Below are 22,865 nucleotides of genomic sequence, written 5' to 3' on the forward strand. Positions count from 1 at the left end.
TACGATTTTTAATAATAAAGGTTTGGCCTTTTCTTAAAAATAAATTAGAAGAGGTAGATTCATCTCTCACTTGCAATCCAAATGGCTTTCTAGAGAGGTAGGGATGGGACAGAGGTCCAGTTACCCAGTGGGAGCTGCCCAGGGCCCTGGCATTTCCACAGGCCAGAGCTGAGCCAGTGACCACCGTCATAGTTAATGAGGCTGGAGAGCACTTTTCTAGAACCAAGCCTCAGGGGCCCAGGGCTGCAGGAAAACCACGAAGGAGCTGGGGACCACTGGACAGCAGGGCAGAAGCCCTGGACGCTGCATGCTGGGAAAAAGCAAGGGCCGAGGAGAGGAGCAAAGGCGGCTGAAGACAAAGAGGCGTCGGAACAAACAAGCCCGGAAGCACGCGGAACACCGGTCCTCTTCAGCGGTCAGCCCGGCCCTCTCCACGCCACTCACAGCGGGAGGGGAGCTGGGCAGAGCTAGGACTTCAGGTGTTAAGTTGTGTGGGAGTGTAGTGTTCATGGGTCTCTGGCTTGCTATTCTTATCTTTCATATATAACTAACAAGAAAGCCAAGGTCACAGATGTCTGAAGTGAAAAATCATATAACACTCGACTGTAAGGAATTTCTAAGTCCTATGGACAGATTCTAGAATGTTTTACTGGTGAAAGGAGGACTTCTGATATGTAATAGACATTTATACATATGAATTATTTTAAGGCAGCTTCACGAAGGCATAACTGACACCTAAACTGCCCATATTTAAACACAGCACTTGGATAAATCGGGATAGATGTACGCACCCGTGAAACCACCAGCATAACATTTTGAGTAATTAGAGCTGTGTGGAAATGAAAACACAGATTGGAGCAAATGCTGGAGTCGGACGACTAGTATCCTAGTCTGAGCGTCAGTAATTCCCACACAGCACAGACACGTCACGTCACACACTCCACACCAGAGTCACGCTGTGGGCTCGATGCAAGGTCGTGAGTACTGTCTACCTCATGGGACCCCCAAACGCCAAGAGCCCACCAGGCGGGAGCAACATGATCTACCTGGCAGGGTGGGGTTGGGCGAGGGGCCTCCCCAGCGCTGACTTTCCCGACCCCTCCAGTCTCCAGGCCTGTGTGGTGTAACAGATCACGTGTGCGTGCGTGCTAAGTCACTTCAATCGTGTCCAACTCTTTGCGACCCCATGGACTGTAGCCCGCCAGGCTCCTCTGTCCATGAGATCCTCCAGGCAAGAATCCTGGAGTGGGTTGCCTTCAGGGGGATCTTCCCGACCCAGGAATTGAACCCACGTCTCCTGAGTCTCCTACACTGCAAGCAGATTCTTTACCAAGAATACTGGACTGGGTTGCCATGCCCTCCTTCAGGGGGATCTTCCCGACCCAGGGATCGAACCCACGTCTCTTATGCCTCCTGCATTGGTAGGCAGCACCTGGGAAGCCCATAATAGATCACATATATTCCTTTAAAATTTCAGGACATTCTAATGATATCTGTGTCTAAGAGACCAGAGCCAAAGTTTCTTTCTAAAATAAGAGGAATCGATAGGGACTAAGACCCAACCATGAAGACTGTGGATGCAGGACGTCACAGGTCAGCAGGAGGTGCCCTTCTCCTGGAAAGCTGAGACAGGTGGGGTGGGTGACAGCTCCCTGCCCTGACCAGGTCTCTCCCTGCCTGCAACCAGGACAGTTTCCAGGACTGCGCTCCAGGCACAGACAAGCTGGTTGTCAGACCCGGGGAAACAGGAACTGGATCACAGAGGGGCCCTTTGGGGCCCTTGAGAGCAATCCGCTCATTCACATGTTCAGGAGTCTGCTGTGACCATCCGGATCCAGTCCAGGGCCGGGGGCTGCAGAGAGTTACTGTTCCGCGCCGAAGCGATGGGCACCCAAGAAGGTGTGTGTGTGAACACAAAGGGTGCTGCGCTGGGCTCAGTGACGGCCCAGCAGGTAGGTCAGCAGAGCACCCAGGGGCGACTGCTCTGCTCCGCAAAGCTCAGACGAGCCGAGACTGGGAGCCCTGGGGCCACACCAGCAGGGTGAGCTGCCCTTGGCAGGAGCCCAGGCCCACACGTGGGCTGTGGGCACAGGACGGGGGTGGGGATGGGCTCGAAGCGGCAGAGGCTGGTGGCCCTGAGGACAGGGGGCAGCAGAGAGACTGAGAGGGTGTAAAACAGCACCAGAGTACTCAAACCTGCAGAGGCTGAGGGACACGCAGACGACAAACATTTCTGAGATAAGCAGCCCTATTTTTACACAGATGAAAACCAGCGTTTAAAGCTTTTTCACATGAGATGAAAAACATTAGTCCTAGACATCATGCCGCACACAGACTGGATAATCAGCAGCAGAAGCCTGTGTCGACAAAGAGTGTCTAAATTTAAGCCAATCTCGAATTTAGGCATTTCCCTCCAAATAACCATTCAGCGGATTCCAGGAAGGCTGTGTTTTGGAGCCACCGAAAAGACCGTTTTCCTGAAGGAGAAGAGACCTTCAGAGGAGTGACAGATTGCAAGAGGAGAGAAAGGCAGAGACGTGACAAGAAGGGACACACACAGGCACACATTCACACATGCACACACATGCACACATATGCACACACACATAAACACACTAAGCCTCTTTCAGAGAGAGAGGGCTTGGCCGTATGGAAGGCCAGACAGATGGGTCAGGGCCCAGGAAAGGAGACAGGATAAAGCTGCCTGACAGAAAGCAGGGATGGTCCAAGGGCTCTAAGACAGTGGGGCTTCCTCCCAGGGCAGCCGCTCTCTGCATTTTGAAACTGTGGGAGTCTACGGCCATACCACCCTGAACGTGCCCGATCTCGTCTGAAACTGTGGGAGTACAGTCTGAGTTCCCAGCACCTGTGTCCTCTTCTCTGGACTCACTCAGCTTACTCTTGCAAACTGCTTCCTACCCAGCCTTATCCTGGAGAAGGGCGTGGCAACCCACTCCAGTAGTCTTGCCTGGAGAAGCCCATGGACAGGGGAACCTGGTGGGCTACAGTCCATGGGGTTGCAAAGAGTCGGACACAACTGAGTGACTAGCAGAAGAGCCTTATCCTCTTCCACCAGAGCACTCAGGTTTCTCTTCCTTCTCTACACCACTCCTGGGGGTTGATGAAATGCAGGCTCCTTGACCATGGCAGGCCTCCCACGGAAGAGCAGAGTCCTAGCAGGAAGACCACAGAGCGTGCTCTCATCCAGACTGCAGAAACCCAGGTGCCCAGGTGCCAGGCCTGCACTCTGCACCCACCAACAGCTAGGGAGTCCTTCCGACAACGGGGCACCGAGGCCAGGGTGGTAAATTTCCACAACTGTAAAATGCACAATTTATTTACAACCGATTCAGTTTATGAAATTCACAGCATGGCTGCTTTACAAAAGCAGCTCCTCTGTTTTCCTTTATTTTCTGAATGAGCTCAGGCACCCAGCAGGGCAAGGCAAGAGAGGGGGTGTTTCAGGATGGAACACGAGCTGCAGGCACCCTGAGAGGCGGGTCCCGGTGCGCACAACCTGGTACCCAGTGAGGACCGTGGAAGCAGCGCTGTCACTGGCTGTCAGCAGGTTTCAGAGGGCCAGGCCTGAGGAGGCAGTTTCAGGAGCACTCAGGGCAGGGCTTGGAGGTGAGGTGGGAGGCATTCTGAGAAGAGCGGACACTCGGAGATGCAAAGCAGAGGGAGCAGGATGGGGCCTGCGTGGAGAACATGCTGGAAAAGATCTGCCTTAGGCTGATGGAGCCTGGAGCTCGGCTTTAATGAGGAAAGAAGAAGCTGGTGATGACAGGGACTCGCATTTATGGACAAGCAGTCAGGGTGCAGAGCCTGGCCACTGTGTGAGGGAACTGAATGAAGGAGGAAGGTGGGAAGACAGGTCTCCGTGCATTTAGGAAAAAGGAAGCGATGGGTGAAGACAGAATTCTGTCATGAAGAAAACTAAGAGAGAGGAGGCACTCAAGGTGGTTTTGAACATCTGAGCAAGATGAAATACCTGGGAACGCAAATGTTTTCTTTTTAATGGCTATTACTGACTGGAATTTTTTTTAAATCTCGGTGCATACACACACAAACTTTTACGATTTTACCATAAAACTTCACCATTTTTACCTTTTTAAAGTGTTTGGCTCTGTGGCATTAAGTACACTCACCTTGCTATACAGACATGACCACAGTCTGTCTCCAAAAGTCTTTCCATCTTCCCAAACTGAAGCTCTGGGCCACTGAGAGCCGCCTCCCCGGTCTCTCCACTCCAGGCCCTGGAGACCACCACTGTACTTTCCACCTCGTCTGACTACTCCAGGAGCTGTAAGCGGAATCGTGCAGTATCTGTCTTTTTGCAACCTGAGTTTATCTCACTTAACATACAGCCCAAGCTTCATCTGTGTTGTTGTATGTGTCAGAATCCCCTGCCTCTCTAAGGTAAAGAACATTCCACTCAGTGGATATAGCCACATTCTTTCATCCATTCATCCCTTGATGGACACTTGGGTTGCTTCTAGCTTTTGGCAACTGTGAACAATGCTACCATAAATAGGCATGTACAACTACCTCTTTGAACTCTGCCTTCACATCTCTTGGGTATACTCCAGAAGTGAAATTGTTGGATCATATAATAATCCTATGTTTCATTTTTTGAAGAGTCATCACACTATTTTCCACTGCTGCTGGATAATTTTCACATTCCCATCCACACTGCGTAAGGGCCCAGTATTTCTATATCCTCAGCAGCTCTTGGTCTTTTCTTATTTTCCCTTTTATATATAAAAAAATAACAGTCATCCTGAGGGATGTGAAGTGGTATCTCATTGTGGTCTTGACTTGTATTCCTCTAATGCTTCCTAATGTTAAGCATCTTTTCATGTGCTTACTGAACATTAGTATGCCTTCCTCAGAGAAATGTTTATTCAAGTCTTTTGTCCATTTTTTAATCAGATTGATTTTTGCTGTTGTTGAGTTGGGAGTACTTTACACAGTCTGGATAGCAATCCATTATCAGATACATGATTTGTAAATATTCTGTCCCATTCTGTGGGCTGCCTTTTTACTCTGTTTATTGTGCCCAAAATTAAAACTTTCAAATTTTGATGAAGTCCAATTATCCCTTTTTCATTGTCATCTATGCTTTTCGTATCATATCCAGGCAATTATTGTAAATCCAAGATCATAATGTTTTCTCTTTATTTTCTCCTAAGAGTTTTATAGTTTTAACTTATATGGTTAGGCCTTTGGTAAATTTTGAGTTAATTTTTTGAAAATGTGAAATATAGCAGAAATTTTCTTGTCATCCTTGCACATAAGCCATGCTATTCTTCTCTAAGTTCCAATTTTAGTACACGTTCTGCCAAACCAAGCAGAAACAAAATCCTTGGAAGAAATGCATTAAGTATATGAAAATAAGACTGTTTACGATACACTCACAGTAATAAACGCTCTCACCGTCTAACTTGAGGACTCCACGTATCTATCCCGGCCCCACCAGATGCTGTAACTGTCACTACTGAAGCCTGGCTTTGCCTCCCGCACTCGCAGTGAAGCGTTTCCTTACGGTTCTGACCCTGACTCGCACATGTTCTATAATTATTCTCCAGGCTTACGCCAATGTCTTTCCCACTCTCATGACAAACCAACAGGGACGCAGCAAGATTTTTAGGTCCTCTTACCAATTTTCCATAATTTACAGATGGAAGCTATGATGAAGACGTATTTCAAGGAAATTAGATATTGATTTAAACAAGGGGGTTCGTTTGAAAGCCTTACATTGAGAGTCCAGACCCGCAGACACTTTCCCCCATCCCTAGAAGAAGCAAAGGGTTTATTCTTGGGACAAACGAAGGCAGAGACTCTGCAGTCAGACAGGCTGACTGGGGAGAGGACCGAGAAGGCTGCAGAGAGAGGAGGGCAGAACTGAGGCTCCAGGCTGGCAGGAGCACAGGAAGAATCAGCATTTCTGCATGGAAGGCACCCCTTCACTGCCCCAGCTGCCTGTTCCCACGCAGCTGCTGGAATGTGCGCTTCCAAGCGTCTGCGCCTGCGCCCACCCTGCCCTGACAGGAGACAGGAGGGCTCTTCCCCAGAACGGACTGCGCCAAAGACCTGCGGCCACCGACACGCGAGGTCGCCCCACGCAGTCACTTGACAGCGAGCTCACCAGACCACGACCTCTGACACCCCTCCCACGTACTGGAGCTGCCAATTTGCTTTCCAGGCATCATCCTTAAGGAGGAAAGGATGGTGAAGGATAATGCAGTAGTCAAGGAAAGTCTCCAACATGGAAGACTGAGGCTAAAATCACGAGCAGTTAAAAGAACCTTGGAAAGAGACCACGAGGAGGAAAAAAAGTTCTTAACACTGTAATATTCTCAGAGAGAGAAGAAAATATATTATATTCATGGTAAAAGGAATGCTATAAAATGAACAACTGGAGAACAGTAAAGAGTTCTTGGAAAAATAGAACATTAGAAAGTGTAAAAATCAGTGAAGAATTTCAGGGAAAAAATTGAAAAACTCTCGAAAGTAGAACAAAAATACAAAAATAGCAAGAGAAGAGAAAAGATAAAAAAAATAAGGATTAATTCAACCCAGAAAAATAAAAACAACAGAAGAAAGAAATAATAAAGAAAATAACCCAGGACTGAAGCATATACATCTCTGCTATTGTTGTTCAGCCGCTCAGTTGTGTCCAACTCTGTGTGACCCCATGGACTGTAGCCCACCAGGCTCCTCTGTCCATGGGATTCTCCAGGCAAGAGTACTGGAGTGGGTTTCCATTTCCTTCTCCAGTAAGACTCTGGACTGTCTGACATATCAAATGCCTGGGACAAGAGAAAGAGTCCAAAAAATCCTCCCCAGAGTTCCAGACTCCATCCATGGTCTACAGTGAATTAAAAAGCAATCCTATTGCTTTTTTGGATGGAGTCTGGAACCACTTACAATGTAAGTGTGTAAGTGGCATTACAGTATGGACAGGAAATAAGGGTGACATGGTTAAGTCTATCATCATCGGAGATCTAGAACAGCGTCCAAGAGCTCCCAGAGGAGGAGAGGCCGCAGACAAAGGGAAGGGAGGAAGAACGGTGTTCTCTTTCTCAAGAACTGCACTGGACACTAGAAGATAGTGGAGCAAAGTGTCCAGAACTCAGATGAAAAAGGGTTTTCAACCTGGAATTCTGCATCCATTCGAAATACGGAGGGAGGTAAAAAGAATCTTCAGACATACACAGTCTCAAAATGTTTACTCCCAGGTATCCTTTGTCAGAAAGGTACTAGATAATGTGTTCTAACAGAGTGAGGGCACAAACCAACAAAAAGAGAAACATGAGATAGAGGAGGCTCCCAAGCATGTCCCAGGTTGCTGATGGAAGCAGCTCCCAGGACCACAGTGTGCAACAGATGTGGCCCTTCCAGCGAGCCAGAGTTGAAGGTGCTGGGAGAGTGCTCCAAGGGAACAGACCATGGAGCTGGTGGAGCGCTCTAAACACGTTTGGAGTAAATTTGGAAACTGGCTTGTTAGCTGTGACAAATCTGTTAGAGCATTTGGGAAAAATATTCAAACTAAGATATAGCTAAAAAATAAAGCACACAAAAAACAAAGTTAATTCTAAGCAAAGGGAAAATACATTATACAAGATTAAAATATGGAAATCTATTTAGCTCAGATATGAGGAATATTTACACGGACCAAATAATGCAAATGCCATCACCTTAACTAACAATTGAGATCACAACACACTGAGCTCACGAGAATATATGGCGGAAGTGAGTGGCCTCAGGAAAGGCAGTCCTTGGTTCCATCACTGAATTTCAGCAGATGACCTGATGTGACTGGTAAGAGGTAGGGAGTTGTGATACAATTCTAGGATGAATAAATGCAAGTCCAGTCTCCAGAAATGGAAGACCACACCAACCAATCCCCTGCTCTGGCCTGGCCACTTAAGCACTGTCGTTCTCAGTCCCAAGGTCTAAGGAGGTCACTGGCTCTGTTCATGCAGGGTCTTGAAGTTGGCAAAGAGCAATCACAGGGGGAGCACGCACTGTTTCCTGGAACGACAGATCTTCCTCAACTTACAACGGGGCTTTCCCCATAAACCCATCATCAGTGGACAACACTATTAAGTCTAAAATACACCTAGCCTACTGAACACCACAGCTTAGCCTAGCCGGCTTTAAACATACTCAGAACACATACGTTAGCCTACAACTGGGCGTAATCATCTAACACAGAGCCTATTTTATGATGTGTTGACTAGTTCGTGAAATTTATTTAATACAGTACTGAAAGTGAAAAAAGAACAGTTGGAAGTGTATTGGCCTTTTTTACCTTGTGATCTCGGGACTAACTGGGAGCTATAGCTCACTGCCACTGCCTGGCATCAGGGGAGGGGAGCAAACCACACGTCCCTTGCCTGGAAAAGATCAAGATACATGTCCGTTTCCACTGGACATGTATCACTTCCAAATGATTGTAAAGCTGAAAATTGAAAGCCAAACCATGATAAATTGGGGAACAATCTGTAGTCGTGGGCTTCCCTGGTGGCTCAGACGATAAAGAATCCGCTTGCAATGCGGGAGACCTGGGTTCAATCCCTAGGTTGGGAAGGTCCCCTGGAGGAGGGCATGGCAACCCACTCCAGTATTCTTGCCTGGAGAATCCCATGGACAGAGGAGCCTGGCAGGCTACAGCCCATGGGCTCACAAAGAGTCGGACACGACTCAGCAACTAAGCACAACATCTGTAGTCTGAGAAATTAAGAATGTCATACAAACCAGCCATTAGACATTTTTTAATGCAGAAGATTAAAAGAGTTATATGGAGAGAGAGACTGACTCATTATAAAGAAGTTTTTATTGAGCTATTCAAAAACAAAATGTGTTGCCTTGCACTGCTGGGACTAGAACTGGGGCCCTGTTGGGCAGGACAGGAGGACAAGGAAACAAGGGCTTTCTCGCCCTGGCTGAGACCGACCTCTAGTATGAAGGGCTGATGACTTCATGCTTTCCATCACTTCCTCTGAACCTTGAGCTAGGAAAGTACGCTTCAAAAATATTTAAGTGTTTGGTAAGAAACGATGTCATCCCCAATCCAATTCATGACTTCTTAACTTGAAAACACTGTATTACTTTTTAATTGCTTCAAGGTAAATGACACTTTGGGGTGTGAATTCAGACCCAAGAGAATTTTCTAGGGGGGATGTTGAATGTGAACCCCTCAGCTCTGGGGGGCTTTTTTGTCACCCTTGTTTCCTGTCCATACTGGAATGCCACTCACATCGTAAGCGGTTCCAGACTCCATCCATGATCTACAGCGAATTAAAAAGCAATAGAATCCAGATGCTTTTTCTGGTAAACAGTTTCTTTGTAGTAAACAGAAAGGAAGGACATCCACTGCCCTCCCTACCACACTCAGTCATAGAGGAGCAGGATCTCTGGACCTTCACATCCAGTGGGCACACCAGCCCCATCTGTAAACTCACTGGCCCATAAATATCACCCATCTTACACATTTTTGCACTTCTTTTAATTCACTCATTGTAATGTTAAATAACATAAAGTGAGTACGGTCTAGACAAAAAGATACTGATATATAAATTAAGAGAGGCTGAGGCTCTAATGAAACTCTTGAAACTGTTAAAAATTTCCTCTGAGGACTGTGGATTACAATCTTGTCACATTGAGCAACCGATTGTTGGTGCTGCAATTACAGTTCTCAGGGCATCACACTCTTCTCTAAACCTAGGGATTCCAAGGTGATTTCTTATGTGGGTGTTAGAGCACAAATTTATAAATTTAATCAAATATATTTCCCTCCAATTGTTTGAGTGGTAAAGAATCAATTACAGGGTTATGTCAGATAATTCTACCAGATTAACCTCATCTTGAGGTTAGATGAACTTTATGGAAATCTATTTCCAAATATGCCCCGTGCTGTGATACAAAGCAAATATGATGGATTTCCTGCTACATTTACTATTATCTGTGAAAAACGGAAGGTGGATTCCTTTGACTTAATTCTGCACAACTGGTTTATAACTAAGACACAAGTGTTAAAGCGTTCGTTTTTATTCATATTCATGCCAGAACAACACCAGGTAAGGCAAGACTCTTGCGAAGTCTGGTCTATAACAAAGTTCAGGGCCTTTCCTCCTGTTGAGCATGCTGATAAATCAGTTAACATTATGTCACACTTTTGCAGGTAAAACAACAAAGCCCACTGATCTTATGAACCCTTTCATGAAATTTGTTCCAAAATAAATAAATTTATGTTTTGCACCCAGAAGCTTAGTTTGGACAGTCTTTTTGCTTGAATTAATATATAATAACTCCTCTTGATTTGATATAAACAAAACATGAGCCCAGGCACCTCACCCTCTGCTTTAGACAAAGAGGTGAATGATCAGGCCCTCACCCCCCTCTCTCTGGTTACGTACAGTCCAGCCGAGGAGATAAACACACAGCTATGACCCCAAAGCGGACCTGGCCAGAGGCAGTCACACCAGCCGTGGCAGTTCAGAGTGCCCAGCGGGGGACGCTATGGACCTCTCACCTGGACGGCAGTGACAAGTCTTGAGAGTCACTCCAGACACATCTCAGTTTCTCCTTCATCCACTTCTCCACCTGGGTTCTCTCTTCCTCGCTTTCTCAGGAGGTGGGGGTGAGCGCTTTCTCTCTAGTATACAATGACCTCTGTGTCCTTCTGCTGACAATGTGAAATATCCGGTGAAAAGAGTAAGCCTTCATGGTCCTCTTTCACACGAAATTTCACTTGCTCACACTCAGCAGAGGGGCGTGCTCACCAGGGCACAGGCAGGGAGCAGTGCAGCTGGAAATCCATGCCACATCTGTCACGCTCCGAAGTCCCCAGTGCGCCATGCGGATTCTGAGTCTCCCAGTGACCAAAACACATAGGGCTGCCCTGGTGGCTCAGATGGTCAAGAATCTGCCTGCACTGCAGGAGATCTGGGTTCGATCCCTGGGTCGGGAAGATCCCCTGGAGAAGGAAATGGCAACCCACTCCAGTATTCTTGCCTGGAGAATTCCATGGACAGAGGAGCCTGGTGGGCTACAGCCCATGGGGTCGCAAGAGTCGGACATGACTGACCAGTAACACTTTCACTTTCAAGCCAATTCTGAAGATGTATGAACAAATGAGGAATAAAGTAAGAGTTTGATTTTTTTTTTTTTAATTTTCCCTTGGAGGTCAGTCTGTGAACTTCATTCAAATAATAAAATTCCTCTGAGAGAAACTGAAAAACTAGAACTTTATTTCACTGAGAAATGCATGCCATTAATTATAGAAGCTATCAAGACTAATCAGGCTTTCGGTGTATGCCACAGGTTTAACGTTTGTAGCATGTAGTTCATCAAAATTAAAAGTCTGAAGATTAGTCAGCAATATACTCCATATAAAATGGCCTTAATCTGTGTGCATACACAGGGTCACGAGAGGAAGATTTAATGCTGGGAGACTTTGCCATATACACATTATGCAAAACTGGAGATTTTATTTAAATTCATAGCATGGTCATGGTGGATTTGGAAAAGACGCTAGAAGTCTAATCTCCCTCTCTATAGGTTTTTCATCTATAAAATGAGGTTTTAAATTCTTTACTGTTCTCCTCAGGGCCATTTTGAAACCAAGAGTGTTACAGATGTGAAAATGTGGTAAGAACATCAGAAGAGCTAGACAGATGCAAAATTAAGTTATTATTCCTATAACTATCATTCTGACAGAGCAACACGTAGGCTGTTAGATGGGTGGAAAAAGACTACCTAAAATCGAGGCTTGTAACTTGTCTTTACTAACCTGAAATATTAACAGTAATTTATATATATATATATATATGTATATATATCTTCATGAGATCCATCTAGGCACTTAGCCTTTGACTACGCCAAGGGTAATTTCAAAGTTTCTTTTATCACGCCTACCAGGTCCTTGTAACTCCTCTAAGCTATACTTACAAGTGTAATTAATGGAAGTTTGTTCAAATTTCCACATTTACTGGGAAATGGCTCTAATCAAATGAGGTTTACTTCTATTACCAATAACTGGGTAGAAGGAAATGCAGAACGAAATCCACAGGGTGCAGTCAAGCAGGTTAAACGCTCAAAAGCTGGAGACTGCTGATCGTCCGTGGAGACGACTTTGGGTTCCAGGGTCGTCTTTCTCACTGCCGCAGAGGCAGGCTCCCTCTCCAGGGACGCAGAAGACCGAGACGTTGCAGGTTGTTCACTTCAGGTCTTTTCCTGTTCCGAATCCATGAGAATCCACGAGACTTGTGCAGTCAGGCGCGAGGACCTGGTTACGGTGACGGCTGAGGCTCGTGGCCGCTTCTTCACTCCCTCTTCCTGAAGACGCCCTTCAGGCTGTGTGACACTTACAGGGAGGGCCAGCCGTCTTTACTTATCTTTCCTTAGAGTCTGACTGAAGGCCTCCCCTGCCACCACCTTTTTGCCTCCAGGTTCTTCCTCTGTTGCTTCCCATAAAGACATACTCTCTCTGCCACTACTGGCCATCACCACGTGTCCAGCTGGACCTCCAGCTCCATGCCATCATCTAAAAAATCTGACGTGGCAGCTTGCCCACCTGCCCGGTGAATGAGACAGCGGTGAGTGCAGGGGTTTGGAAGGCCCCTGTTCAACTGTACAAGCGACAGAAGTCGAATGAAATCAGCGCCGCCTGTGTTCTTCAGAGGCTCACGCCCACTGTTGAGAATACGGCCTTAGAAATAACAGCTCTATTTCTACTTGATTTAACAGACAAGTATATAATATACTGTGCTAATGTGCACGTGCAAGGCAGCGGGAGGAAGAACCAAGGAGTCACATGGTTTACAGGATAAACTTCCAGGGTTTCACAGAGCGAAGACAACCCATCCCAAAAGAACGTTCATGTCCTGCAGTGCTCCGGCTCTTGGAAGAAGCGAGGGAGGAAGAATACCGGAACTCCAGCAGTCCTGTATTCTCTGAAGCAATCAGATATATAAACTGAGAACATTCTACAGAACTGGAAAACATTATCATGTTGGGAAAAATATAATGAGGAAACATCAAAAGAATTTGTTTTTCTCCTGGGGAAAAGAATTATCCTCAACAGTTAGACGAAAATCTTCAAAATTTTACCATAGCTAGTCTTATAAGTAAGCAAAATAAATGACTACCCAGATGATAAAATTCAAGTAATATCAGCAAAAACCTGAAGAGATGACCACAGGGCTAAAAAAACTGAGGAGAAAGCTGGTGGGAGGAGGCATGCAAAAGCTCAGTGACTGCAAGTCAGAAAGCTACTGGACTAGTCATCCTTGCTGGCTTGTTTGTAAGAGGCGGGGTGGGGGTGTCCGGTGGATCCCACCCAGCCTGAAAAGCAGCTTCTCTGGGCAGACCCATCCCTCCTGACATCAGGGCACAGAATAACACAGGATGTCCCTTGCTGAGTTGAACACACAGCAAAGTATTTTAGAAGAACAGATGCCTACTCAAGAAAAACAAGTCGAAATTCCCCTCTGGGAAAAGCCCTCCACCTCATTTGTGACCCAACTGGAGATTACAGAGAAGCCCAAATGTGCTCCAAACCAACAAAACAGAAAGCAATCCCAAGGGCAGATGGGCAAGTCTATGGAGAAGAAAATGTGAGTGTGCCGTCGTGTCAACAGACAGTCCAAGGGAACGGATCCTTCTGCGGCCCCGGAGGGGAGCGCACGCTGAGGCATGTCTGCCCTGCCAGCCACCCTGCCTCTGGGCCGGATCCGTGCTGTGGGCCCAGCGCCGGACAGGACACGGTTTCCCAGCTGTGATGACCGCACACTGGGCCCCCCCGGATGAGCTGAGGGCTGACTTCACACAGAAGCGCTGGCCACAGGAGCTCCGTGACTAATACAGAGGAGAGTTCTTGAGAACCGACACCCGTTTCCTCTTCAGAATCACACACCAACGTTGCAGCCAAATTTTACTTAACTTTGTGTCATGATTCTTGCTCAGGAGCTTACGTCAGAGGTCAGCATGTAGAGCCTGTCAGAGAAACCAAACTGCCCTCCGGTGAATCAGGAGGAACTCATGCCCACTGAAGCCAAGGAGCCTTTCCAGGAGTCCGGGGATTTTTACAAAGTTAATTCTAGGTGCCTCTTCCTCTTCCTTCCTTTCCCTGAAAAGAGTTCAGGGTCTGGGAAGGAATTACTGCAAGAAAGCCAGCCCCAAATTGTCAGATGGCCTGTCTCTCCTGAGCCGGCTCATTGGTTATTTTCCTAAGGCCACAGTGGTGTACTCAAGAATTGAAAATGTTTATGGAAATTTGGAGGGAACAGATAGGAGGAAGAGGGCCAGGAGATCAAAAACTATAAAAGAAATGAATAAATCATTTGCTTTCTTGTCCAATCACTTGATTCACTGGAAGGAAAAATCTTAGCCCGTTTGTTTATTTAATGAAACATAAGTTCAATAACCCAAGTTTCCAAAGAAAAATGAAGACATTTTATTTTGTCCAGCTGCTTTTCATCTTATGCTGCTGAAAAGACCAAAATTCAAAGCTGCTTTGTACGTTTGCAAAAATGAGATGTGGGGCGGGGGGCGGGGGTGGGGGGGAGAAGCAAAAGGGATTTAAATTGTTTTCTTCTCAGACAACTAGGCCTTAGTCTTTAGCAGAAAACTAGGCAAAAATCCAACCATTCAAGGAATCCCACACACCCCCAACACACACACACACACTTTTCAGAAGATAAAACAGTGAGATTTACGGCAGTTTGCAGGAACTCTGCTTGTGCGGGATTTCTTCCGAGGCCCTGCACCCAGAAGTAAAAGTTATCTACTGGCAGAATCTCTGAAAGCCCATCAGAGCAGCTGACACTTTTTTATGGAGTCTCAGAGTCAACACAGTTGCTCTCATTTTGCCCAGCTACTCTTCTAAGCATCTACGGAGCAGCTTCCAGGTCACAGGAAGAAACTCATGGGTCTCACCACGCGCCAGCAGAGGAGGGCACAAACGTCAACCAGCTCAGAGCTGGCTTCACCCCTCCTTTAGGAGTGACATGGGTGCTGGCATCAACCCAGCACAAAGATTAGCTCTCCTGCTTCCACGTGGAGTTTGTCCGAAACAATACACGTTTTGAGAAACGTCTGAAGACAAAGAATCCATTTACAATTCCAACATGCCAGTTTTCACCATGCAAAAAAACTGACTCCCTCCACCAAGATGTCGATATGATAATGACTATGAGAATACTAGAAGAGTTGGAACAGTAAAAAAAGGAAAAAGAACAAGGATATTGCAATGATAACATATTTATGCAAAATGCCTTTTTAAGCCATCTGAAGTGTAGGTAACATACATGAGCAGGCTCCGGGAGCTGGTGAGGGACAGGGAAGCCGGGCGGGCTGCAGTCCACGGGGCCACAAAGAGTCGGACACGACTGAGCGACTGAACTGAACTGAAGATACATGAAAATGTAAAATACATAAAATGTAAAATACCCTGGAATAAGAACAGAGAACAGCCTGGGAGAGACTGTGCTACATCCAAAGACACTCACATCCCCAGCGAAGCTTAAACCACTTCCTGGGCCAAACAGCTCTGATCTTTAGGGCCCAAGTTGATCTCCACGTCCTTAGTTTTTGGGACTCTGCTTTCTGTGTTGACTGACTTATATTATGGTATAATTATAAACATTTTTCATAGAAGATGAACTGTCATTTGAATGACGTGAATTAAAGAGAGGTCAGGGAAAATGTGTGTATTTAAAACTTTCTGGTGAAAATTCAATTTCAGTGAAATTGAGTATCAGTTTTCTTCAGAAGCAAAACACTCAAAATACAATAGAGTTTTTTAATCCTAATTTCATTTTCGAACTTATGGGCATAAAGAGATAAAGTAAAACATCAGAATATTTGGATAAATTACTTAAAGCAATTGTTTCAAACATGGAGAGTTGGAAACCTTTTTTTAAAAAAAAAGACTGCGTGAAGAGACACAAGTGAAAGTGGAAGTGTTAGTCACTCAGTCATGTCTGACCACCCCCGGACTGTAGGCTGCCAGGCTCCTTTGTCCAAGGAATTCTTCAGGCAAGAATAATGGAGTGGATTGCCATTCCCTTCTCCAAGGGATCTTCCCGACCCAGGGATCAAATCCACGTCTCCTGCATTAAAGGCAGATTCTTTACCAGCTGAGCCACCAGGGAAGCCCAAGAATAAATAATCACCACTTGCTCCTACTGCTGGGCGGCAGTAACCCAATCCTCACCTAACTGGGGTGCTCAGTGGGTAACCTTGGGGCCCAGCCACATGGATCCAAAGTTCGTGGGGGTCACTGTACTAATGGGATCAGTCTTAGTAAACCTCTGACTTAAGTAGGTTAAAACCATTAGCTTGATGAGGTCTACAGGGGTGATAACTTCAGAGGTGAGCATTCTTTTTTTTTTTTAAACTGCAAAGGGGAGAGCAAATATTGAAAGTGTTCATATTTGTTCTCAGATAACCATGCCTGCCGTGGATTATTAGGCAGAAAAAAGTCTCAGGTTATTTTAAGGGCAAACCAGATGAGCTTCAGGCTTCTAGGTACCACCACAAGCTGGAGACAGTGAAGCAATTTCTGCTGTTTGTGATCAAATGACCTGAGCAGTCAAGCTGTGTTTTGAAGGCAGCTGGTAGACTTTCATATATATATATATATATATATATATATATAAAATAATACATATATATATAAAATAATAAATATGCCACCTGTATATATTTTCTGAAAAAATTACTAGAAGTTGCACTCCAATTGAAAGACAAGGGAAAAAAAAAAACCAAGCCCACTCAAAACTCAAGGCTGCATTAAAAAACAAAAGTAGGGGACCCTGAGGGCCAGCAAAGGTAAAGCTGAAGGAAAACCACTCCTCCCCAGCATCCCCACACCCTCCTCTGTTCCCACCGCCGTGCCCCACTTCTTCTATGCGGCTAAAGCCAAAGCCACACTTGCTCTGCAGTCTTCCTCTGCTTGAGGCCCCTGGTCAAACACATCACCCCCTCGGATCCCAGGGGGCTTTCTGCACTATCCTCTCTACAGCATGCACACAAACATGTGAGCCAGTAGTTCAGGATTCAGGTACCCAGGCCAGCGCTAGAATACCACCCCACTCCAGAAGCTCTGGGGTCCCCCCCTTACACCCCACACCTCCAGAGGGAACCATCGTCCTGTGGGTCCCGGAGACGTAACAGAGAACGTGACAGGCAAAGCCAGCCCCTGGGAGAGACAGACAGGAGAGCAATGCAGCCGCCAGCAGGCAGGCAGGTGGTGAGTGCCGTGGAGGAGTCACGTAGGGAAGGGGCTGTGGTGTCAGGAGAGGGGTCTGTGCCAAGTGGGCATTTGAGCAGAGACAGGAAGGGCCTGCAGGAGCGAGCCTGGGGACTATCTGGGGAAGAGGCTTCAGGGCAGAAGCACCAGGCGCTGTAGGCCACGTGGTTGCAAAGAGCCGGACGCACCTGAGCGGCTGACAACAACATCAAGTACAGGTGCAGAGTGCGCCTCCGTGGCTGGAGGAGAGTCAGCGAGGGGTGACTCCAGGGTTTTGCATTAGTTACTGGAAGAGTGGAAAAATGAATTGCTGCCATCAATAAGTACTAATTTTCTAAAGAGAAAACCTAGTAGTTATTTTAACACAGTAACAGCAAGCCAATAAAAATGTCACGTGGGATCAAAGTCTGAGTGCGTCTCAAGGATAATTCTCCAAGCCCTATCCAAGCGCTATTCATCTGCTATTGATGCAGAGCAGGAAAACGCCTACCCTCCAAAGCCAAGACTTGGGTGTGAACCCTAACACTGCCACTCTCACTAGGGTAGCAACAGCGAGTCACCTAAGCTTCCGGGGCCTCAGTCTCCTTACCTGCAGGATGGACACACCGCACCGTGTTACTCTGAGGACTGCACGGATTCAGGCATTAGGACACTGAGCGCTTGCCCAGGATGCAGTAAGTGCCCAGAAAGAGTTATCATCTTTATGATAAGCTAGACCTGCAGGAAACTCGGTATTTTCTTTTCACCTGGTATCAAGGGTCAAGGTAAGAAGGAGACAATAAAGGTATCTCTCTACATTTTTGGTAAAACTGCTACTGAAGACATGCCCATGGTTTTCAGATCCCTTTATGTGAAACTCACAAAATGAACTTTTCTGGACTTAGTTATCACAGGGAAATAAGTGTTCTTTTATGAGAAAGTTACAGCTGCACCAGTCCTAGCATGGGATGGACCACACAGTGAGAAGCCTCTCATTTTGAATTAATTCACCCTGCTGTCTGTTTTGCTCTAGCTGTCAGGAACCACGAAGGGAAGTGTGTCCTCATCTGGAGCACCTCGGCCAGCTTTCTGACGGTAACGGCCTTGCCCTCCATTATTTCACGCTCTTCCTCTCCCAGCTTTACCACCCGGGTTTCCGGGTTTAAAGCCGACTCCACACGATGTCCCGGCAGCCCTTCACCTTTTGACAGCTCTCTCACAGGAGCCTGTTGGCATTTTCGCCCTCAAGTCCCTGGCTCCCAGCGACAGTCCTCTGGGATGCCCATCTCCTGTCTGGCTGACTGCCCACCACCTGCTCCCGAGCCACAGGTTCTCAGAGTCAAGGAAGGCTGCGCTGCCCCAGACACGGCACGCCCTCCACTTCCAACATTGTTGGTCAGGGCCACGGACATGCTTTCTTTCCTGCTGCAGTTATCCTAGTAAGCTCTGTTCTCGTCTCGCTGAAAATGTCACCGCCATGCCCCATAAAGTCAGAGATAAAAAGCAAAAGCGAGCAGGAAGCCGGCCTATTAAGTCTCTTCTCTGAAGACCATGCAGGATGGTGATTTACTTTGTTCTCTATTGTTTTAGGTTAAAACCCCTTCGTTGAGCTGGGCGAAGGGGGAAAGACTCTTCCTATGTTTCTGGTTGCTCTTGTGTGAACTTATTCACGGGATAATCTGATATTCTGTTTTCAGTGTTGGGCTCCCTGGTCCTCATGTTCCATTAAACAGACTCTCCTGCTAACCAACCAGCTTCCACAGTGTGCAAAGGTGTTGTCGGGATAAACGGCAAGGTCTACAAAGTGCTTGGAATTCTCTGAATAAAAAGCACAGTAGAAGAATAGAGCGTTAGCACGATATTATGCTCATAAAGTGTGGGTGGAATGTGCAAAGAGAAATCATGTCAAAGATGTAAGGAAACTTGAAAGTCTGAGACTTTAAAAGGCTAAGATTATTAAAACACCCAGCTGTTTGACAGGAGAAAATTAAACTGTTCTCCTGTCTCAAAAGATGTAATGCCACTTTCTCATTACTGACTGTACCTCACAGTCTCTTCTTCCTGCACCAAGCTTTCAGAGAAGCCAAGAAAGCTCAATATATGAAAAACTGCTGTACAGATGCACCATAAAGTGACAATCTGATCGTGAGGGGAAAGAAACAATGCTTTTTTGCCAAAAATAGCACCTACAGTCATGGGTTACCTGAAGGACCCAAATGCAACACCCCAGTGCCCAAGCAATGTTCACCTCTTGTTCGTGGATACGGCATGAGGCTGTGGGTCCATGCAAGCTGGGGTAATGAAGCTGAGACATCAGCTTAGACTTGGGACTCTGCAGGGCCTGCGTCCCGATGGAAAAGGAAGCTAGAAGGATCTATTCACTGGAAAGAGAGACTGCAGGCAGCACACGCTTCCCTGGTCTCTCAGTGAAAAGAAAGATCTCTGAGGAGTAAAACGTGATGACTGCATGGATTTGGGATCTAATTTAACACTGTGTCTAAGCAGGGTGGGAACCCACCCGCTGGGGCAAAAATAAAAATAGCCCAAGGATGGTTCACAGGGAGGTGCTGCTCCTGGGCCACCTGCCAAAAACAAAATAACACCCATCTGGAGGAATGTGGACACCACCTAAGCCACATGTGCTTCCAGGTGAAAAGGTACCAAAGTGAAAAATGACGAAATGGGAGGCAAATACACACAGAGGCTTTGTACATACAGCAAACCAAAGACTAGCACTCCCCCCACTTCAAACACTAGGACAAGAGAAAAAAATGACAGGTCTACCTGAAAATCTTCGAGAGGAAAGGACTGAGAGCCACAAAGCAAAAACATTATGAAGAAAGAGGCAGGCAGATGTGAAAAAGAACCAAATCATGGCTTTTGGAAATGGACACATAGTCACTGAAAACAGACAAAGAAACAAGCAGCATATTGGATGATGGAAACGAGAGAGAACTGGCGAACCAGCAGCTGGAATGGACGATTACCTAGAACACAACTGAACTGAAGAGTCGGGACACGGGAAGGAACTGTTAAGGGACAAGGCGCGCAGACGGGCCGCCAGCACACGCCCTGTCTGAGCACCAGAGGAGGGGATAAAGAGCACGGATGACGGAGGCGACGCAGAGGCTGCTCAGGACTGTTGAACGTCACGACCTCTCACATGGGGGAGCGCACCAGTTCCCGGCAGGATACATATCCACACACTTGATATTTAACTAATTCCGCACTCGTCAGGGGGCTCCAGAGAAACAGAATCAGTAATATATATATAAAGAGGATTCTTATAAAGAAGTGCCTCATGTAATCATCATCTGTCCCAGTTTGGGGGTGAGGGCTGGAGGCTGCTGTAGACACAGGAAGGGCTGATGCTCCAGCCGAGGCCGCAGGCAGGATTCGCTGAGGGAGGGTCAGTCCTTCCTTCCCATCAGGCCTTCAGCCAATCAGATGATGAGCCCCAGCCACACCCTGAAAGTGAAAGTCACTCAGTCGTGTCCAACTCTTTGCGACCCCATGGACTACACAGTCCATGGAATTCTCCAGGCCAGAATACTGAAGTGAGTAGTCTTCCTCTTCTCCAGGGGATCTTCCTGACCCAGGGATCAAACCAGGGTCTCCTGCATTGCAGGTGGAGTCTTTACCAGCTGAGCCACCAGGGAAGCCCATGAAGGGCAATCTGATTGCCTCAGTCTGCCAGCTTACAGATGAACCCCATCCAAAACACCCTCACAGAAACACCCGGAATAATCTTCTACCAAATGGTCCAGTCAACACATAACAATGAAGTTAACCGTCACAGACCTTAAGTGAAATTACAGAACGCCAAAAGACAAAAGAAAAATGTTAAATACCCAGAGAAGGAAGACATTTGATCTGAGAAGGAACAAAATGGGCCTAGAGGAACTTCTTCACTGATCAAAAAATATTTATAGTATCTTCAAAGTGTTGAGGAAAAATAACTGTTAACAGAAATTCTTTTTACTCAACCTATTATTCAAGAGTATGGGGAAAAATAAAGACTATTATAGGAACTCTAGGACTAAGAGACTTTTCGACTCCCAGCTCAGAATGTTTCTCAGGAGATGGAAGCTGCATTCAGAAAGAAGTGGTCGCCAGAGTAACAGTAGCAAAAGCATGAGCAAATCGAAGACGGCGGCACACGCACGAGCACTTCTGAGAAAGAATCACTGGAACGTAAGCATTCCTCCAGTTTCACTGTTGTCACTGGTATTATTGTTGGTGATGGCGGTTAAAACAAAACCACTCTGCATTTACTAGATGCAGTGTTAGTCGGTCAGTCGGGTCTGACTTTTTGCGACCCCGTGGACTGGAGAGCCCGCCAGGCTCCTCTGTCCGTGGGAGTCTCCAGGCAAGAATGCTAGAGTGGGTCGTCATGCCCTTTTCCAGGAATTTACTAGATGGGTAACAACTAAAATGTTGACAAAGATCTCCATCATCCAAAACTGTTAATGGAAGTTTGATGTTGACACAATTCAAGAGGGATTTGACAGTAGTAATGTGGAATATATAGGTGTACCTTACTACCTAACAACTTTACTTCATGAACAATGATTTTTTTTTTAAAAAAAGGATATCATCTTATAACATTTAAAAGCACAACAATGCTCTGTATTATACAGAAAAATATATATACATACAATAGAAATTTTAAAATGTGAATGTGAACAAAAGCTGCTAAATTTAGGTGAGTGGATTCTTATGGTGTGGGCAGGAAGGAAGTGGGATTGATTATGGGGACACAGGAAGACCTATTTATATCTTTTATGATTTACTTTTTTAAAAAAAATCTGCAGAATATGACTTCTAAATTTACAAGACCACAAATTATAGGCAAAAAGTTTTTCTCTAGAGATTTTATTTCCATTTTTCTGATACTTCACTTGCAAAGATGACATATTGAGACTGTAAAATGCATGCTGCGATGAAATGTTGGCAGCGAGGTATGAAAGAGCAGTGGGATTTAAACAAAGCCCCATGAGTTTGGTGTAGATCAGGATAATTGACGCCTATTGATGCCTAAGGACTTCATTCCAGTCCTTTCCATCTCCAAATTCTCTTATGATGGCAATCACTCAAAGGGGGCACTGGTAGTAACCCCCTTTCACTGGGAAAGAATGAAGTGCAAAATGAAGCAACCTGCCCGTGAGATGCACCTTGACCCAAACCCAACCCATCTGACTCCAGAACTAACTATGTCCATTGTGCTAAATCAAGCAGTCCCCACACAGGCACAAGACCACTGCACCTGGCCTCTAGTTTCTGACTGTATTTTAAGACAAGCTTACGAGCAAATGGATCAGCGTGTGTTATCTCACAATGATGACCAAGGCAGATTAGACTTAGATCTCTGGCCACTGGCCTGCAATCGGTTCAGCCAGACTGTTCCCTGAACAGGGCCCCCTGTGTGGACAGCTGGCTCCTATACATCCTGCTTCCAGCAACGCTTTGTCTCTCCTCTCTGTGCCATCCCAGATCCCAACACACATACCATGAAGCATGGTGGAAGTGCAGGCTTCCCATCCTAGTTCACAGACAGAAAACCGAGACTCAGCACTGCCTGCTTGGATTAACTGAGAATAAATCAGATAACATACACTGAGTG

General features: G+C 46.2%; 1 protein-coding gene and 1 non-coding gene across 2 annotated transcripts in view; both read right to left on the reverse strand.

The window, feature by feature from the left end:
- Positions 1-22,865, reverse strand: part of PDE10A (phosphodiesterase 10A) — a 337,901-nt gene that overhangs the window by 306,940 nt on the left and 8,096 nt on the right. The gene's annotated exons all lie outside the window — the stretch shown is intronic.
- On the reverse strand, positions 5,251-5,356 carry LOC122434249. Its single transcript, XR_006267320.1, has one exon. It is a non-coding gene; the product is annotated as a U6 spliceosomal RNA (small nuclear RNA).

Source organism: Cervus canadensis, chromosome 33 (assembly GCF_019320065.1).
Source record: "Cervus canadensis isolate Bull #8, Minnesota chromosome 33, ASM1932006v1, whole genome shotgun sequence".
Taxonomy (NCBI): domain Eukaryota; kingdom Metazoa; phylum Chordata; class Mammalia; order Artiodactyla; family Cervidae; genus Cervus; species Cervus canadensis.